We start from the raw sequence: 9438 nt of genomic DNA on the forward strand, positions 1-9438 counted from the left end.
AAGAAGGTGGCGGCTCATCAGGTTTCCAAATAGCCATTTTTTCCATGTGTGGCATTCAGAGTCCCCTTGTTTTTGTTTTCCAGCTTTGGATACTGGAAAGCCAGTATGGTTTAGTGGTGAGGATGGTGAACATTGACGGTAGGGAGGGGGGTCCAGGTTGACAGCCACGGGCATAATATAACTTATAAAGTGATTTAAGGCCAATCTTTATTTTTCAGCCTGATCTATATCAGACAGTTGTTCTTCCAGGGGAAAATTGGAGAATGTAGTGTTATGTACGTTGCCTTGAGCTCCAGGAGGTAAGGCAGGATATAAATCTAACAAATGATTGAAAATGAATAAAATGAGCCTGGTCAATCTCATAAGGCTGTTTTTGCTGCTATTCTTTTTGTGCACTTTTGCCAGTATTTATCCCTTTTAGCTGAGCATTCTGCCAAGTCAGCATGTGCGATGCTACCGTTGTGCCAAACAAAGGTCTTTAAGGAATTCAGAAGATAAATGAAAAGGTCAGAGGAGTATCATTTTCTTGCTCTTAAATCCTGAGTGGCAAGAGGCAGCTAATCACCAGGGATGCAATCTGACATAGTATAAAAAGAACAAAACAGCTTATACACATAATGGTTTAATAATAGAACTTTGGAGTGAGCTTGCCAATGACTTGGCATGCAACCAGCATGCTATTGTCCAAAACGAATATCCAAAACTTCAGAAATGCTGAAGTTCACCATCATGCTATTAACTTTAATAATAATGATGATGATGATGATGATGATGATGATGATGATGATGATGATAACAACAACAACATTTCTAGATCATACTCTGACGTCCTGGCTATTGATTATTTACAACCTGCAATGACATTCTAACCCAGGAAAAAAGTTCATATCATAGTACACTACAGTGTTGCATAGACATAAAACTGGTAATAGATGCAAAGCATTTACTCAAGTGTGTAATCTCATTTGCAAATTACAAATTAAAATAATAAAGCATGCAACATGCACAGGTGTTAAAGGTTTCTCAAGAAATGCAATGAAATATTTGTAAAATGCATGCATTTTTAAATCTCGTCTGGGAAGATAACAGCTAGAAAAAATGTAAATTGATAGAGAGAATATTGGTGAAATTTAATAAAGAAATTAGAAAAATGTGGAGAGAATAATGGCATAGAAGAAAAGTCCATATTTTAAAAGATATTTGAAGAAATAAAGTGCAAGAAGTCGCTCTGCAGTGAGACGGGCGGTGACAAATTTGAAATATAAATATATAAAATATCTACTAAGTATAAGTTGTGTTCCATTCAAGGAGATTTCTACGCAATTGTATCCATAGTTTTGTGACCATTAGCATGATATTAATTCAGTCTGGTTTAAGAGCTGCCCATTACATTCTCTAGTGGAAAACATGCCAAACTTATCTGCTAGAAGATGAATTATATACAAAAAATGATAGCCAGGTTGCTAGGCAGGCTCTTCTAACAGCAAATGATGACAGTTATTTTTAAGGAATTCGTTTTTATTTTAAATCATCATCATCTTCATCTTTCCCCAGCCTGATACTTCCAGTGGTATTGAGAAACTTCCCAGAATTCCCAGACAACCAAAGGTTATGGTAGCTGGACATTTGGGGAGTTGTATCTCAACAGAGGTTGAAAAAGACTGATTTCAATGCTTTGTCGCTTGTATTTTATTTAGTTTATAGCTGATCGTTACTTTGTATGCTAGCACAAGGGCATATGAATTGGAAGTAGAATATACATTTAAATATCCAGAGAACCATTATGAATCTTGTTCTTAGAGTATATGGTCAACAATGCAAGACTGGGTCAGGAAGATTAATTGTTTGACATTCTATCTTGTTGTATATCAAATATAAATAACACACACACACATTTTTATTTCAGCGTTGCAGAGACCACTTTTCCAAGTTGCCCTCAATATTTGTTCACAGATTGAAGCTTCTAACAAATGCACATTTATAATCCTTCCAAAACATCTGTAATTGCTCTGTTTTCATGGTGAGATAATTTCATTCCACAGCACTTTTGTAACTATAATTATTTCCAAAATTAGAGGAAAAAAGTGCTGTTGGATAAGATCTAGAGACTGTGAGATTAATATGAGTAAGCTTCTATAAAGTGCTCTTTGATTATTGTCTGTTGTAGATATACTTCTGCATGATCAGCTAATCACCCATTGGAAAATTTCCACTGATATCCCTTCATATCCATTTGATTGCAAACATGTCTTGGATTCTAACAGCACATGTAACATCACTGGAAGAAGTGCGTGTATGATTATGAGCACTACAAAAAGAGGAAACTTTCAACAGACATCTCTTTTCACACCTCCAATATCACTGCTTACACCATGCCCCTAAAAAGCTTCAAAGAAAAAGTTAAAACAGAAACATTCTGTTTGATTACCATGAACTCTGTTGGATCATGGAATGAGTCATGATCCAAATAAATGATATGTGTTTCACTTAAACCCTGATACTAAGAACACCAGTCTTATAAACACACACACACACACAATATACTGTATGTATGTATGTATGTATGTATGTATGTATGTGTGTGTATGTATGTGTATATATATATATATATATATATATATATCTTCATATAATTTTACTTCCCAATTCATTGTTACTTATGCACAAGCATCATTAAAATACACCGGTTTTGCTCCAGATGTGTTGAATCCCAACTTCCAGAATTCCCAGCTAGCCATTCCAATTATGTTGTTCCATTAAAATAATGATCAAATTTAATTTCAATCTCCTTCCTTTTAACTCTGAGACCTTTTACTTTGGGTGAATATAAAACAAGATAAAAGAAGATAAAATATCAAGACAGCCAAATTCTCTCAAGGAGCTTGTAGCAACTTTTTATCTCCAAAAATTCTCCAATGCAGAATGAAGCCTGCTGATATTACCTATTTACTATACGTAATAATTTCATAAATCCAACTGAGCACTGGCGGCAAAAAGATAGGGCTTTTCTGTATCTCCTTCCCTTCTGCCTGGTGGTTGTCTGAACGTTTGCAGTTCAGATCTGATAGCTCTAGATTTAGATGCTTGTTGCTATGAACGTGTGGTTGTCTGTTTTTTTCAACAGTATAAAAAAATATGCTGCTGTCAAATGACTAAACTACCTCACTTATTTTCCTTATTATTTTCCTTACTTATTTTCCTTTACTTTTCCTTTTAATCTTGTGACTTTCTTTTCCAGTCAGCTAATACATTGAATAGAAGATTTTAAAAGGAAAGAAAGAAAACCAAATTCTATCAGACAAAAAGAGGTAATATTATTTGTTCAAGAAGCGATTTTTCTCTACCTGCTATTCTATTACTAAGTTAGGTGATCCTGTTTGAACACAGTTTCTGCTAGCTAGACCAAACTGATGGCATTACTCCAGGGGATTATAAATCAACCATCATGGACAGCAATACATATAACTTCTAACAATAGATCTGGTTACAAAGCTAAATACATAATTTGCAGATTATTCGTTTTCAGAGAAAATGTGTCACTCATTTTCATTCATTTATTTTCCCTTACAATGAGCTTGAGGGCAGGAGACCTGTCAACAAATCCTGAAACCTGGGGTTCTAAAAATGTGGGTTGGAACCTCCTCCAAGAGGATTGTAAGGACGGGGGAGGGGGGGAGTCACTTTAAAAAAAATCAAGCCTGTAAAGGGAAAATAGGACCACTGTCAAAACTTGTTCTGGCCTTTGGTTTTCATTTTGCCTGCACAAGCCCACAGCGGGCAGTTGCTGTATCACAAAGTTTGAAAATTCCTGTAATATAGAGCTTAAAATGTATGCTATATTTATTTTTGCCCAGCCCTAACGCACATGAAATCATTAATTTAGAGCATCATAATTTTACCAAGTTTCAAAACCACGGCCTTTTCTTATAACTACTGTACACTGCAGATGTAGAGGGGAGCCGTGCCGTTCCAGGAAAAGATGTAGCTGCTTTAAGGAGTTGTTCATAGGTGTTACACAACTCTGCTGGATATTACAGAAAACCTTTTTCCTTTCATCCCTAAAATGCTACAAAGTCTTAATAGATACTGTATTCCTGCACATACATCGTGGTCTGCATAATCCATTCCTTTAAATCAAACCAATGGTTTGTCTACCTCACTATTATAAGAAACCTGAATAATAAGTACTGATCCTTCCTCCTTCCTTCCTCCCCTCCCCTCCCCTCCCCTTTTTTCTTTTAATTTCTTTCCATTCAAAAGATATGTACTTCTTTCCTGTGTTCCTACTACTCAAAATGGCCTTGCCTTCATTTTATTATTGCAAATATCCCTGTGGAAAAAAAGACCATGACCAGTTCAGAGTCATGCAAATGATCAATGATCATTATGGCTGAGAAATGAAAATATAAGTCTTCTAGTCTGGTACTTGCTGAAACAAATGAACTTGCTATGCCCGGGAAATTCTTTCATCTATGATATAATCTGAGCTCCTCCCTCTTGATATGTTGATAGTGATTATTTGTCGAAAATATTTAGCGTCTATGCTTGAGTTGAATACATAGAGCTGTGTAGGCTAGTCTTGCCTACCTTGTACTACCTAGTAACCTACACTTTTTCTATACTGTATGTGATATCAGGTCAATCGTTCAGTTCCTTCAAGTTATCGAAGCACCCAAAATCTAAGGCTTAAAGCTGACAATAATTATATTTATAGGCCACTGAACCCCTCAGCGCTCCCAGTGGTGTACAGATAAGATATGTAAGAAACAATATGCAATAAATAAGATACATAAAGAAAACCCAACAAATAAAATACAATAAATAAGGAATAATATACAATGTACCTACAGTATATACAAATCCTAATGAAAAGCGTAGCGTAATGTTAAATCAACCAAATGGACTATAACTAAAGCAAAATGGGGACAAGGGTCTTTTTCAAGCAACTTCTGGAAACCAGTCAGGGTGGGAGCCAGCTAGATGCCCACCGAGAAGAACTGATGCAGCCACTGAAAAGCAGCAACACTGAGCTTCAGACTTTCTCACCTCCCTGAAGTGGAGCACCGCTAACAGTTTTTCTGGCTAGATCAAACTAGCTGGGCCAATTCCATTAGGAGAATGTGATCCTGCAGATAACTAAGTGCCAAGCCATGTAGGGCTTTATAGGTTAGTTCCAGCAGTTTAAAATGAACCAGGAAGACCGTTGGTAACAATTTTTGGGTCCACAGCAATGGTGCTTCCAGTCAAACACCAGTTAGCACATGGCCACTGCACTCTGAACTGCAACTTCTGAGGATCTTCAAAGCCTCATGTAAAGCATGTTGCAATAGTCTAAACAGGTGGTGACAAGGGCATAAGTCACTATAGAAAGATCCTCTCCACTGAGTTGCATCTAGTGCACCCCTGCTTTCTCCACCTGCTGTTCTAGTGTAAGCTATGAGTTCAGGAGAACTCCCAAGTTGCAAACTTGTTCCTTCCGGGGTATTGCAATCCTGCCAATAGACACACCTGGAGCAGGCAGAGAACCCCAATGGACAAACAATCACTCCATCTTACTAGGACCCATTTAAGCCTGCTCTGTCCAAACCCTCACAGCCTCCAGATACTGGGACAAGACTTCAGCAGCATCACTGGTGCAGCCTCAGGTAGCAATGTAGAGCTGGGTGTTACTAGTACATTGATAATACCTAACCCCAGACCTTTGGATGAGCACTCCCAGTGGTTTCATATAAATGTTAAATAAGGGGAGTCCTTGGGGTTCTCTGAGCTTCATTGTTTTCTTGCAAACGCTTCGTTACCTGGCTAGGTAACATCAATTTTAATTTAACTTAATTTAACTTCAATTCCCACAATTCCCCAGCCAATCATGCTGGCTGAGGAATTCTGGGAGAGGAAGTCCACACGTTTCCAAGGCTGAAAAACACTGCTTTGGTGAAACATGGTAGCTCTCACACACAAAGGTCCATCATCAAAATAGCAACACGTGAAAGAAAAGGGTCAAAGCTTTCGTTGCATGGCTGTAGCCACCATCTTGACTTTTTGATTCCCCTACTCCTTTCAGATGCCCTTGGTGATCTTTTAAGTAATTCCAATTTTATTATATGCATTATCATTGAATATAATTCCTGCAGACATCTGCTTGGAACAGTGAGAGTAGCATTTCAATAAGCTGATAAAAAGTGTTTGAAACAAAGAAAGCCTTTGAAGATCATAAATCTCTTCTCCCACATTCCTTAACATTAGAAAGAAAAGAGTTCTGTAGCAAACAAAAGAAAAACCATTCTAAGCATCAGCTGTAGGCCAGCTGCTTCCCTCCCAGAAAATACTCTGTAGGTTTTCCACACGTTTATTTAATGTATTCTCCACCTTCCAAGTTAGCTAAAATGATAAAAGCAAAATTAAAAATAAAATTAAAAATAAAAATATTTATTTTTTTGATTAGACTGAATCCTCCCACTATCTTCAGACTCTCGGGAATTAATGGCAATCAATAATACAATAACATTTTTACTTGAGTAATTTAATTAAAGCATATTAATACATATTAATACCTTGCTTACCAATGGTAATTGGGACTGGGAAGTCTGTTGCCAAGTGACACGGTCATAAAGCATGATGTCACGTGACTGCACCAATGGCAGTTCCAGTTGCCATTGTTAGGTAAATCCCACATGGTTGCAACATCATGCAGTCACATGATCACCATTTGTGATCTCCTGCTGACTTCCCCACTTTGCTTGTCAGAAGAAAAGGTAGTGAAGATCACAAATGGCAATCATGTGACTGCAGGATGCTGCGATGTCATAATTGCAAGCCAGTTGCCAAGCACCCAAATCATGATCACATAACTGCAGGGACACTGCGATGGCTGCAACTATGAGGACTGGTTGTAAGTCCCCCTCATTCAGCACCATTGTAACTTTGAAGGGTCACTGAATTGGTTTTTTACTGTTAGGGATCAGAAGACTTTGGGGGATTTATATGTAACGGGTATTCAAGGGACTTGGCCATTCCCAGGTCCTAAGCAGTTTGATAGCTCGAGCTGCAAAAATATCTTGGACCAGCACTGTGAGATGCATACATCTCTTTGGCCTCTGATAAATGCACTCTGACAATTTTCCTGGTTTTAGAAAGATATTTTCTTTGCACGTTGCACAAGGTTCAAAAACATACACGGCACAGTGCATTTTGAAACCAGAGACTTCACTAGCACAGAAAAGAGTAACAGAGAAAGAATACTGAGTGGATGGTCGGCATTAAAGGTCACCGTTTTGCTTAGCAACCGTAGCACTATTTGGAGCCTCCTGAGGTGAAGGCATTGAAGAGTCAGTGTAAGGAGAAGCCTTTGATTGAGTCAAGCCAAGTTGGAGTTAAATGAAAGAAAAATGGAGAGCAGGGGAAAAAAAATTGGAAAATATTTGGCCTAAGTTCAATTCAACAAGAAAAAGCAATAAATTAACTGAAATATAAAACCATTTAAGGAAATGTGTGACTTCTCACAATTAGAAACAGCAGAAGATGAAAGCCGGTAGTAAGGAAGAAGCAGCAGTGAGCATGCAGTTAGCATACCTGAAGAACTGGAGATTCTTTATCTCTACACGCACACACATGTATATAAATGTACATGCACAGTTGTTTACATTGTAATACCTTATTCATGAACTTGCTTAACTGAAAACTATTAGCAGTAACTAAATAAATCATCAGTTCCTCTGGATTCCTATCGAAGGGCACAAAAATGCATCCTCACAGACTTGAAATAAAAATGTTTGCTAGTGTCCTCTTGTCATTTTCTGCTGGTTGATTTTGTTAGGTTCACAGAGACACTTTCCCTCTAATCAAGAAACAGATCTTTGTAATGCTGTCATCATCAAATATCTGGAGATAAATATATAGGATTTGTGGGTGATGGGGGATATTTTCATCCTCTCTGCTTTTCATGGTTGCCAGACAGATTTTTTTTTTTTTGCATTGATATTATTTCTGTAAACCTTCTAATGGAGGCTGCCTTGAAAAACAACATAAAAGTATTGTCATTAATAAATTGTTATATACAAATAAAAGAACTGGATGAATGACTGAGATGAATAGGATGGGTTCCTCCAGCTGCATTTGTATGGTCATCTCCTTTACCTCAGAGGAACAATCTGATATTCTGCAGCAGCACCAGAAATTAGGGAGTTCGGATATTTCTGTCTGTGTGAGCATGCAACAAGAAAATGTGGAAGTTCAGGTGGGGAAGGCCAGGGAAATTCTCCCACCTCCAAGAGAAGAATGAATGAAAAGAAAAAAAGGAAACCAATATTTATATCATCATAATCAAAATTGGGAAGGGGATATAAAAGCAGTAGGGATACGAGATCAAAGAATTTGGCAGTCATGAGGCAATAGGCCTGAAGGAAAAAATGGCAATTGATGAATGGTTTGGAAGGAACTCAAATAGGGAAAGCAAAAATTAACACAGAACTACCAGCCCAGAAAATTCTACCTGAAATGAACTTAAATCATAATTCCAGAGCCATTATCTGTACTTATTTGAAGAAAGAATGATGAAATATCTCAAACCAAGAATTTTTCCAAAGAAAACTTGGAAAAATATTGAATATATTTTTATGTCAGTATATCAAGAATTGTCAGATGGTTATGCCAAACTGTACCCTGTTAGCCATTATTTGTAGCTAGTTCTGCTTCTTCATCAATCATTTTGAATTCACTTCAAGGGGACCTGGAGGGGAAAATATGAGATCCCAGTCCTAGTCAGTTTACTTTTTTCTCCTTCTTAAATGTAAATTTAAATAATGAAGAGAAACTAATAGTATGTGGGGAAATGAATCTGTGTAGGCGAGTGACAAAATCTTGCACAATACTGGCAATGTTATTCATTACAAAGGAGCCTTCTATTTAAATGGTCTTCCGGTAGTTTTCATGCAAATAAAACATATTTGGCCAATGGCTTAGAGCAACCATACAATGTGAAGCATTGCAAATCAGTTATATAGTATATCTATGCCAATGTGGTTGAGATTATTTGTGGTCTCTAGGACAATCTCTCATACCACAGCTTTCAGCAAAGTTGGGCAAAAGTGGACATAACTATGAAAGAATGGTGGTCAGACCAAAGGGACATTCAAAATGCTGTCCATAGCTAGATGGGCATCTCTACTGAATCGAACATTAGAAGCCTTCCTTCTAATGGGGAAAAGGGGATGTACCAGGTGAGAGCCAGTATCTTTCATAATAAAGAAGTAGCCACGATTACAAACACTTGCTTTATTATTTATGTATATTTTCAATGTATATACCCATATTCCATTTGCATATTCTTCTCCTATAATTTAAAGCAGCTGGTCTGCTTTCGTGTCATTACCTTGTACATCCAACAGAAGAGAATGTCTTATTCTTCATCTCTGTAAGAGCTATTATGTTTGTACACTGAGA

The sequence above is a fragment of the Python bivittatus genome, unplaced genomic scaffold (assembly GCF_059951505.1).
Source record: "Python bivittatus isolate LINGU-HERP-01145 unplaced genomic scaffold, Pbiv_v1 ctg000330_np1212, whole genome shotgun sequence".
NCBI classification, from domain to species: domain Eukaryota; kingdom Metazoa; phylum Chordata; class Lepidosauria; order Squamata; family Pythonidae; genus Python; species Python bivittatus.